Raw genomic sequence first — 12,008 nt, forward strand, 5'->3', positions numbered from 1 at the left:
CATGTCTACTATTTTAGTGTTGTCAACTATATTTGCATAAATAGAAAATGTACATTGAGTATGGATGATTGATGTTATGTGTAATTTTTAAACTGTTTAGTTGCTCATCGCTGGCTATATGTACCAGTTAATCATAGTTTCAATTGTAAAAGTTGCATATTTTGAAATGATGCAGTATGATTAGTCGATCATGTTAGGTGAGGTTATTAGTAGGAATTATTTGTGGACCTACTGGGTAACCATTGTTATTCACCCTTTCCTTCCATGTTTTTTTAGTTGTAGAGCCTATAGTTGGTGAGGCGGGTGTTGAGCCAGTATTTGAGGAGCATCTGGTCGGTTAGATCGATGATCAGAGTCTGTTACCCGGTGAGCATCACGACTACTTCTACTAGGAGTATGTTCGTCCTAGGAGAGGTCTATGTTTTTGGGATTGAGTGTTAGGTCTATGTTAGAGTGAGGAAAATTTTGTAATCCTGTATAACTCTATCCCTTTTTGCGCAACTCTGACCTTGCTTTTTTGTTGTTCATAAATCTTTTCGTTTTCCATTTCCTATTCATTATGGATATGTTACTTTATACAAGATTGTTGGAGTTGGTTTATTAGGTTTGAGTTCTGTGAAACGCTAACATAAACAGATGAGACCATGTCGAAATTTCGAGGCGCCACCTAGTGCCTCGAGGCGGCCTTGAGATTTGTATTAGTATTTGGCGGGGCGTCACAGATCAGATTGGATTTTAAATGTTATGTAAGCATTTTGATGAAAGAAATAAAGAAAGACAGACTAATCTATTGAAGAAGATCAATGAAATTATAAATCCGTTTACAAACTTATTATTTGTACCGGTTTGAAAGGTAAGTATAAAAGATAGGTCAAAATGTAGAAAGTCTTTAAGTAGGCTTAGTCAATAAAAGGCAAAATATCTAATGTAAGCCAAAACATATTAGTCCATCAAAATCGCAACTCAACATCACGCGAATAAGGTCAACGCCAACAGATAGGTATAAGGAAACATTTTCTAATGGAGTTTAATCGTATATAAAATGGGTTAATGATATTAGTGTTAATGGTAACTGTAGATTTAAAATGATTAATGAGTTGCTTGCAATGAGGGTTAATGGTTGGAACAAAGTCTGATTATATTTGATATTAAAATTGAATATGTACATAAAAAAATGTAGTGCATTATTGAGTAGGCAATAAACAACTAATGAAATCTTTAATGTACTTGTACATTTTGAAAGTCATGTAAAGAAGAAGTTTTGAATGACGATACTTGAAATGGGTTATCTCATTTCATCATTTTATACTGTTATGTTAATACACATTTTCAAGGAGATATGCATCACTTTTGTCTCATTGTTCATGTTGCCAATCTTAGAAGCATCACATCGGGTAATAACTATGGGTTTTATTAATGAAAATCATTTCATTCACTTATTTTTAAAATTAAAAAACTCTAATTACTTCGATCGATCACTTATGTCGAAACATGATAGTCATTTCTTGAGAGAGTGTGAAGTTTCATATTTGACAATGATAAACATATTTCGACAGATTATCCGTTCTTACGATAGTTTGGCTGACAACATTATGCTCAATTAAGACAATGATTTATTATTTTGTGGTTGGCATTGTAGACATGAAATATTTATCATGAAACCTCAATACTATATTATCTAAAGTCGTCACCATTCTTTTTTGAAAATAGGTAGGAATGAACACCCGAAATGATTTTGAAATTGATTTTATCATTGTACTGACTCTTGTATATGAAAAAGTCATGGTCTACTTAAGATCTAAGTAGAAAAATCTGGTTAGAGGACGAGGAAGGTGTTAAGCACCCCATCTTCTCCACCATAGGTAACCATCTTTGAAACTTGACCAATCTTTTGAAACTTAAGCAAATAAACAAAAATGCATGTTTAGAGGTGATGTGCAATAAGTAAAAATATTCCTTTAAAAAAAGATTTTGATATCAATGTGACATTAATAATATCTTATGAAAAATGATGACCCATATAATTTACATTATTTTTTATGAGTACGAACGTTGATTTGGGTATTTTAGAAATCCATAATGGAGTTCCCTTAATGTCATAATCTTAATGTATGTATGCAAGGTTAAAAATTTAGTGTTTTAACCCCAATAAGAGTGACACATTTCTTCATTATTACCAAGCATATGTAAGTGGGTGCATGATGTACAATATGATGCATGAGATATATCATAAGGAAAGAATACTTTAACCCCTCACTCTTTTGGCCAAACAGAAGTATAATTTACCAAAGGTGGAAAATAATGTGCATTACATCGTAAATTTTTTTTAAGACATAAACATAAATAGAGGGTTAGGAGTAGAAGATGCAAGTACTTAAATTAAAATCTTAATCTACAACTATATTATCCCTTAATGTTCTTGAATGATATTGAGTCTTGAAAAAAATAACTTAAAGGTTAAGTTTTAGTTGAGGGTAAGAGATTAAAAAAGATGAAGGTTGTTGATTGAGAATGGAGACATGGATATAAGTTTTTGAGTTGAGAGAAGATTAAAGGTATAGAATAAGGATTTTGGTAGAGTTTTAGGTTAAGAGATGGGGGCTTGATAGAAAGAATTACTCATAGAAAATGAAGGTTAGAGATGTAAAGTAAGGATTTTGATAGAGTTTTAGGTTAAGAGATGGGGGCTTGAGAGTAAGAATTACTTATAGAAAATGATGCTATTAATAAAGTTTTTTAAGAATTTTTGAGGATAAAGTGGTTAAACCCTAAAAATAAAAAGAATGACATAATGTTTAGATTATTTGTTTTTGAATTTTTCATTTTTATGGAGGTAAAATTAAAATTTTTTTATAAGAAACTTAAAAGCATTTTTAATCTTTGATTTTTTAATAAATAAAAATAAGAGAACAAAATTATTTTTAGAAAGGGTGAATAGGAGAGTAATAGTATAAAGGTAAAATGGTAGGTAAAAAATGGATTTTGGTTCATTTATAAATAACTCATAAAGTAATAGTAGATGTATATTTTTTAAATGAATTAATGAGAAAGCTCCATGTATGTATTTGAAAATTCTTACATTTTTGTGAATATGATTAAAAGTTCTATAAACTTTAAGAATTTTTATCAAAGACCAAAGTGTCTTTTTGGTTTGACCACACTTACAAAAAAAAGAATTCTTGGGTTTTCACAAAGGAGATAACTTTGCAATTAAATTGGAACATTAAACATTACAGCTTACAGGAGACCACCACGTGTCCCTTTTTGAGAGGTGTAAGACCATGAACTTAGAATAGGCTTGGTAAAATGACATTGACTTTGGATTTTGGTTTTGGGGTTGGTAATGGGCTTAGGATGATTTAAGTTTTGATATTTGGATTAGACTTGAATGTGGACTTGGTATTAGATTAAGATATGAATAATGAATTGGTTAATTGAGAGTAAATTTAGATTAGAGAGCGAGAATGAAATTGAGTTGATCTATGGATTAAAGACATGGGTTAGGGAATTAGATTAGGCATGGGTATGAAATTGAATTGGATTACGAAAACGGATATTGAATTAGATTAAATTAAGGAAGTGTGTATGTAATTAGATTGGATTAGGGACAAGGTTTGGGCATGTAAAATGATATGACATAATGCATGTGTGCATGTATGTATGAAGAAAAGTGTTAAGTGGCAATTATTATGTAACGTGGGCTCGTTAAAGGGTTTTCGACTCTTAATTGACATTAACTTGAGATTTTGAAAATTGGACTCTTTATAATGGGTTCGTGCAAATTGGGGTATCTACAAGCATACATGTAAAAAATGTGACTTGTAATTTTTTGCTAATCGATACTTTTATAACTAATGTGAAATAACTTATAACTAATGAAGTGACTAGTAAATATCGACTTTTGTAACAAAATAATATTTTTATTTATTTATTATCAAATTGTGTTGTAATATGTTATATTTAAAATCATTTTTTTATAATGTCGACATCTTATGTTGATATTTTTCAAATTATGTCGATAATTCTAATTTTCGACACTACACAAGACTTTTTTTTTTGTTCTATATTGACATAAAAATATCAATATTTTTTATATATGTTATTTTTTAAGTATAAACATTAGTGCTTTTAAGAGTTGGTGTATTTTGAACAATACATATATATATATATATTATATATATATATATATATAATATATATATCTATATATATATAATATATATATATATATATATATATATATATATATATATATGTTGACAATGATGAAACAATGTTGATATTTAAAAATGTCAATAATATACATAATTTTCTTGTATTAGATTAATATTTATATGTCGACATTGTCCAATTTTAACGATTCTTAGATGTTGACATTTTTGTTTTATATTTTGAAAAATGTCGATTTTTAGGTATTGAAATTGGTGGGAATATGTTGACATTACACATAACTTTTTTTTTTTATACTAGGTCAACATTTTTCAAATTTGATAATTTGCAAATGTCGACATTATTGAATAATATCAATGTGAAAATCCATAATCCAAAGTCCAGTGGATCTAGTTCATTATTATTTTTTAGTTACTTAACTTTGAGGGTATTTTAGATTTAGTAATAAGGAAATTTATGAGTATGACATATATGTAATTAAAGATATCTCAAGGATTTTAATATATGACATAAAACTAATTTAATATTGATTGAAAGACAATTTTAGAAGGTGGGGATGTCTCACCATTGATTAGGGTATGAGAAGATAACCATTGAAAATAAATTGAAATCTTTTCTTTTTTTTTTTTAATTTTTTTAAAAAATTCAAATTTATCATAATAGACTTAATTTTGTTAGGAAGTTTTTATTTGATATCCTTTAATTAAGAATGTCTTGATTTATCTTAAATTATTTCTCTTTTTATGCGTAACACCCCGTGTTTTTAACTCGTATCTCGAAGAGATCAGATGGTGCTAATTCGAAGAATAATCTAAAAAGAAAACTTAGAGTAAAGTACTCGGATTATGTTATATTCTTTTTTATTGAAAATCTACTTCGCCATTAGTTTCAAAATGATCGAAACATATATTTTAGCCTGTAAGCAAGTTTGAATTCAAGTTCGGGGTGAAAAAGTTAACAAATCCTCGAATTTCGTGTTGAGTGGGATCCAAAATAAAAAAAATTTGTTAGAGGGAGAATCAAGAAAATTTGACCACATCATTAGGACCGCAACAAAAAATTACTCGAAATGGTATACTCACTTGTCATTTTTCGAGTCCGAATAGTTAAGTTACAATCGAAACTAGAAATGATGGGAAAATTACAAGTATGCCCTCAGCTTTTTATAAAAGAAAGTAAACTTTCTTTCATTCACATTTATTTTCCTCTTTTCTAAAGAACCCAAATATCAGTCTTTTTTCTCAAACCTAGGGTTCTCCTCTCTTCACCTCAAGATTCGTTGAGAAGGAAGGACCGTAGAACCCCGACGAAGAAGATAAAGTTGTCGGCTACGACGATAGCTACAACCTCACCTTACTTGTTAACCCATTCACGTTCGTTTCCTCACCCTCCATAAAAAATCAGCAAGTAAATTAGGGTATCATCAAAATCGGATCTTCACCTTGTTAGTAGAGACTTGTCTTCTAGTATAGAAGTAAAGGAGAGTGTCGTCGTCGAAGGAGTTGCAAACTCTCGCTCACTTTGCACTAAACTCAACCCAACATCGACTCTTTTACCACCAACCTTGATTATTGTGCGAGTTCATCGTTTTCGACGTCCACAAATCAAGTAGGGGACTTTCAACTCTTATTAAGAACCGTAGATTTAAAAAAAAAATTACATTTAGGGATATTTCGAAACTTGTGTATGTTTTAAATTTATAGAATGTCGCTTAAATTACTTCAAATTCATGCTAGAAATTGTTATGTTTAATATGTTTTATCGAAGTTTGAATACTCAATTCGTGGGTGGGTTATTAGAATCGAAAATGAGTGAAAAACTTGATGAAACGATGAAAAAAATAGAAAAAATTGAAGTTTTCAGTGTTCTGACGATGCCATCGTGCACTATTCAGGTGCCACCGTGAAAATAAAAGTGTTCGAAAATTTTTTCTGATATTTTTTTTTTGATTACTCATGATTTTAACATGCCAAAACGACTACTTATGGGCCCCATAACTCCTTCAAACGAAGCAGAAAAAAAAAATAAATAAAATTTCATCACGATGGGAATGTTTCAAGTATTCGCGTGATATCTTTCGCATTACCTTGAATTAGGTTACAAAATTACATGGCCCTTATCATGTTGTCAAAGACCTTCATTTACAAAAACCCATTTTTAATTTCGACAACTTTGAAAAATCGAGTTTTCGACACTGAGCCAAATTTTCACCGATTTTTCCAATTTTGGCAGGTTACCTTCACATACTTATTGGGACCCCGTTTTAATAAAAATTAAATAGTTTTTCGATCAAATGAGCAAAGTGTATTTGCAAGCTTGAGAAATAAATATTTGATTTGAAAAGTCGAAAAGTAAAAACACGGTAGAATGGGAATGGGATGAATCGATAAAATGTCAGAATCACATCGAGAGGTGATGTCTGCATTTTACGTTGTATGTTGTGTGTATATTGGTGAAGGGATATCCAAGGATAAATGAAAGGGTTGCATATTTATTTAAATTTATGTTGGCGTAGAGGCTCCGAGTACTGTTGTTTATTTTAGGCTAGGTGGCCATAGTTGCATGGTAGGAACTGGATATCCATTCTCAACCCTATTCTATTAATTTCTCTTTTGTTTTAAATGAAAAACAATATATATATATATATATATATATAATATATATATATATATATATATATATATATATATATATAGCTATTTTGTGAACTGTTAAAGGGTTTGTGAATGCCTGAAGGGACAGTGCGTCACATCATTCGGAGGGGTGCACTATCTTGGGATGTACGATAGGGACCACCAAGCTCATACGTGGTACGGGACGCGTATGAGAGTGGAGTCACAACTGGAATCCAGATCCATTCCTTTCTTATTTTACCAGTGAACGTGTATTGTAAAGGTGATCGTATACGAGTAGAGTATTTTTTTGAGAATCACATACACGCCTGATAGGCATAGATGAAGATGATTGGTCAGTGATCACTAACAATCTAGTAGTAGTCGAACGTTCTCACATATTGCTTACGATCACATCAAATGGCTCGCCTGAGCCGGATAAATGGTCACTAGTGTGGTTAGAGCAGCGACCAACCACAAAATCAGGAACTAAAAGTCAGATTTATGTAGTAACATTATGTCCCGACTAGGAGCGATCCAGTCGTGAATCCCAACTCTCTAATTTCACTACTCCACCATTTTGTATTATGTAATTATTGTTATATTTTGAATTATAAAACTGCAAAGCGTGCTTGTCATTTTAATGTTGTCAAATTATTTGTATAAAAATAAAAATGTATATTGAATACTGATAATTGATGCCATGTGAATCTTTAAAACTGTTTAGTTGCATCATCCCTGGCTATACGTACTAGTTAACTGTAGTTTTAATAGTAAAACTTGCATGTATTGAAATGTTTTAGTATGCTTATTCGTATATGTTAGGTAATGTTATTAGTAGGGGTTGTTTGTGGACCTACTGGGTAACTATTGTTACTCACCCTTTACTTCCTGTTTTTTTAGCTTCAGAGCTTGCAGTCGAAGAAACAGTCGTAGAGCCGTCTAATGAGGATTATCTGGTGGGTCATACCCATGATCAGAATCCGTTACCCGATGAGCATCATGACTACTTCTACTAGGAGTATGTTCGTTCTAGGAGAGGTATATGTCCTTTTTGAGGCCGAGTGCTAGGTCTATGTTAGAATGAAGAAATTTTTGTAATCCTGTATATTTTCACCTTTTTGTGCAACTTTGATCAAATTCTACGATATTCGCAGTTTATTATCATCCACATCTTGTGTATTTTGAACCTTTGCTATATACAAGACTTATTGGTTATTGGCTTATTCTTTGCTTTTGAGTTCCGTGAAATGCTAACATAAGAAGAGTGTGGCGCCCCGCCAAACGTTAACACAAATCCCAAGGCCACCTCGAGGCACAAGGTGGCGCCTCGAAATTTCGGCATGGTCTCCTCTATTTATGTTAGCGTTTCACGGAACTCAAACTTGATAAACCAATTTCAAACAATCTTGTATAAAAATATGTAGATACAGGAAATAACAGCGGAAGACTAATTACATCTAACATGTAAATAGATCAGAGTGCAGAAGAATTAACAATATACAGGCTTACCAAAATACCCTTACTCTAACACAAGCCTAAACTCTCAACTTCAAAATATGTATACACCTGGACGAAACTGACTACACAACAAGGGTATGGCCATAGTGCTCATCGAACAATAAATTCTGACCGTCGATCTGATCGACCAGGTACTCCTCACTTACCGACTCTACGCCTGCCTCGGTAGCTGCAAGTGCTGAAACTAAAAAAAAATAGGAAGGAAAGGGTGAGTAATAATGGTTACTCAGTAGGTCCACAAGTAATTCCCACTAATAACCTTCCCTAAACATGATCGAATAAAGCATACTGAACATTTTAATACATGCAAGGTTTTACAGAATAAAATACGATCAACTGGTACATATAGCCAGGGATGAGCAACTAAACAGTTTAAAAGTTTCACATAACATCAATCATGCATACTCATTATACATTTGTCCTTTTATGCAAATACAGTCGACAACATTGAAGTAATAAACATGCTTTTCAGTTTATAATTCGAAATATAACAACATATACATAATACAAGTGGTGGAGTATTGGAATTAAAGAGTTAGGATTCACGACTGGATTTGTAACACCCCGGATTTTCAACTCATATCTCGAGAAAGTTAAATGGTGAGATTTGGAAGAAAATATCGAAGGAGAGACTTAGAGTAAAATACTCGGATCTTGTTATGATTAATTTCGAGGAAAATCAACTTCGCCATTAGATTCAAAAGGATCGAAATATATACATTATCCTGTAAGCAAGTCCGAATTCAAATTCGGATAGAGAAGTTATAGAATCCTCGAATTTCGTGTTAAGTGGAATCCAAAACAGTGGAATTTCGTTAGAGCGAGAATCGAAAAGATTTGATGACACCATTAGATCCGAATCGAAAAATTATTCGAAATGGTATATTCGTTTGTCATTTTCCGAGTCCGAATAGTTAAGTTACGATCGAAACTAGAAATAAGGGGGAAATTACAAGTATGCCCCTCAGCTTTATTATAAAAAGGGATCTGATTTCTTTTATTTCATTTTCCTCTTCTTCTCTAAGAAAACCCTAAACGACAGCCACTTCTCCACCCTAGGGTTTCGACCCATTTCCGTCAAGTTTGTGAGCGAACCAAGTCCGAGTTGAACCTCGACGAAGAAGGCAAAGTCGTCGGCGTTGTCGAGCTCTACGTCCTCACCCCATCCAACCTCCATTTCCTCTTCTTTTCTCTTGGTTTCCCACAAGAATTAGCAAGTGGGTTTGTTATAATTACTTGGAACCTCATCCAAATCGTAAGAGAGTCGTTGTTGGTCATTAGGAAGCGGGGATAACACCTTCAAAGAGGGTTTCACAACCAACCACTCTGTTGGCACCCGAGTTCAACCACTTTCGAAACTTCGAGCCGCCTAACATTGATCCTTAGTGTTGATTCATCACCCTTGGCGTTCACAACCAAGTAAGGGACTTCCAATTCTTATTGGTAGCTTTAGATTTCCGAAATGTGCATTTAGGGTTTTGAAACAAAACTTATTGTTTGCATTTAAATCGTAGAAATTGGTGTTTGATTTCAAATTCATGGTAGAAGTAGGTGTTTTGTTTATGCTTTATCGAATTTTGATAACAAAATCGTGGGTGGGTTGAATGGTTCGAAAAATGGAAGAAGAAATCGAAAAAGGGATCGAAAAACCCAAAAATAGCGAGTGAGGTTCAGGCTGTAGGTGGGAAGGGTCGGTGCCACTGGCACCTACCGAAGGCATTCTGTTGGTCCCACCGACAGAATGTTGCTTCTGCCACCGACGAAATCAAGAAGCCGCCGAAAACTTTGTTCTGTCGGCAGGACCGTCGGTCCCACCGACACCTGCCGATGAGTAAACTGTCGGTTCCACCGACAGAATCCTGATTCTGCCACCGACAGCCACCGACAGACACAGTTTTGATCAGAACAGTGTTCTGACTCTTGGCTTGACCTCCTCACACCTTATACACTATTTGTCACCCTTTATTTCATTAAAAACATTTAAGTAAATGTCCTCTTTAATTTTTACTTTCCATTTACTTTAATTTCTTTAATGAAATTAAGGTTTTACCCCCCATTTCGGAACAATGGGAATGGTTTTAAGATCCAAATCTCAAAGGATGAAAATCCGAATTTTGGTTTCAAGAACAAAACGTATTTTTCGACGTTTCCGGCAAGTTTTCAAAATGAAATACCTTTCGCGTTTCTTTGAATTAGATTACAAAAACTATATGGTGTCGAATCTCATGATCAAGACTTTCATTTCGAAAAATCCGTTTTTAATTTCGAGAATTTTGAAAATTTGAGTTTCTGACATTTAGCCAAATTTTCACTAGCTTTCTCTATTTTTAACAGCTTTGGTCCCGAGCATCGCTGGGACCTTGTTTTTTAATAAACTTCGGTGGTTTTCAATGGAAAGACCAAAAGAATGACTTTGAAAGATTGAAAATGAATGGTTGATTTGAAATGATGAAAAATGAGAATGTTGAGAGAATGAGAAAAGGGAATGAACGGTAAAATGTCAGAATCACACCCGAGGGGTGATGTCTGCATTTTACATTGTATGTTGTGTGTAGGTTGGTGAAAGGATATCCAGGTTATTAATGAAAGGGTTGCATGTTTATTTCCGATTATGTTAGCGCTTGCGCTGAGTACTATTATTTATTTTAGGTCGATTGGCCACGGTTGCATGGTAGGAACTGGATATCCGTTCTCAACCCTGTTCTGTTAATTTCTCTTTTGTTTTAAATGAAAAATCATATATGTACGTAGCTATTTTGTGAGCTGTTAAAGGGTTTGTGAATGCCTGAAGGGATAGTGTGTCACATCATCCGGAGGGGTACACTATCCTGGGATGTACGGTAGGGACCACCAAACTCATACGTGGTATGAGACGCGTATGAGAGTGGAGTCACAACTGGAATCCGGGTCCATTCCTTTCTTATCTTTATCAGTGAACGTGTATTGTAAAGGTGGTCGTATACGAGTGGAGTGTCATTTGGGAATCACATGCACGCCTGATAGGCATAGACAAATATGATTAGTCAGTGATCACTAACAATCTAGTAGTAGTCAAACGTTCTGACACATCGAAAAGAGACCCATTGCTTACGGTCACGTCAAACGGCCAGCCTGAGCCAGATAAATGGTTCCGCAAGCGTGGTAGACACGACCAGCCACAAAATCAGGAACTACGATGTTATTGGGGAATATCATGTCTTGACTGGGAGCGATCTAGTCGTGAATCCCAACTCTTTAATTCCAATACTCCACCATTTGTATTATGTATATGTCGTTATATTTCGAATTACAAACTGAGAAGCATGTCTATCGTTTTAATGTTGTCAACGGTATTTGTATAGAATGGAAAATGTATAATGAGTATGGATGATTGATGCCATGTGTAATCTTTAAACTGTTTAGTTGCTCATCCCTGACTATATGTACCACTTGATCGTATTTTATCTTGTAAAACCTTGCATGTATTAAAATGTTCAGTATGCTTTATTCGATAATGCTTAGGAAGGGTTATTAGTAGGAATTGGCTGTGGACTTACTGGGTAACCATTGTTACTCACCCTTTCCTTCCTATTTTTTTAGTTTCAGCACTTGCAGTTATAGAGACAGGCGTAGAGTCAGTAATTGAAGAGTATCCGGTCGATCAGATTGACGATCAGAGTTTATTGCCTGGTGAGCACTAGGGCCACATCCCTTAGTGTTGTCAGT

The sequence above is a fragment of the Akebia trifoliata genome, chromosome 16, assembly GCF_017979445.1.
Source record: "Akebia trifoliata isolate Shusen 1 chromosome 16, ASM1797944v1, whole genome shotgun sequence".
Classification (NCBI taxonomy): domain Eukaryota; kingdom Viridiplantae; phylum Streptophyta; class Magnoliopsida; order Ranunculales; family Lardizabalaceae; genus Akebia; species Akebia trifoliata.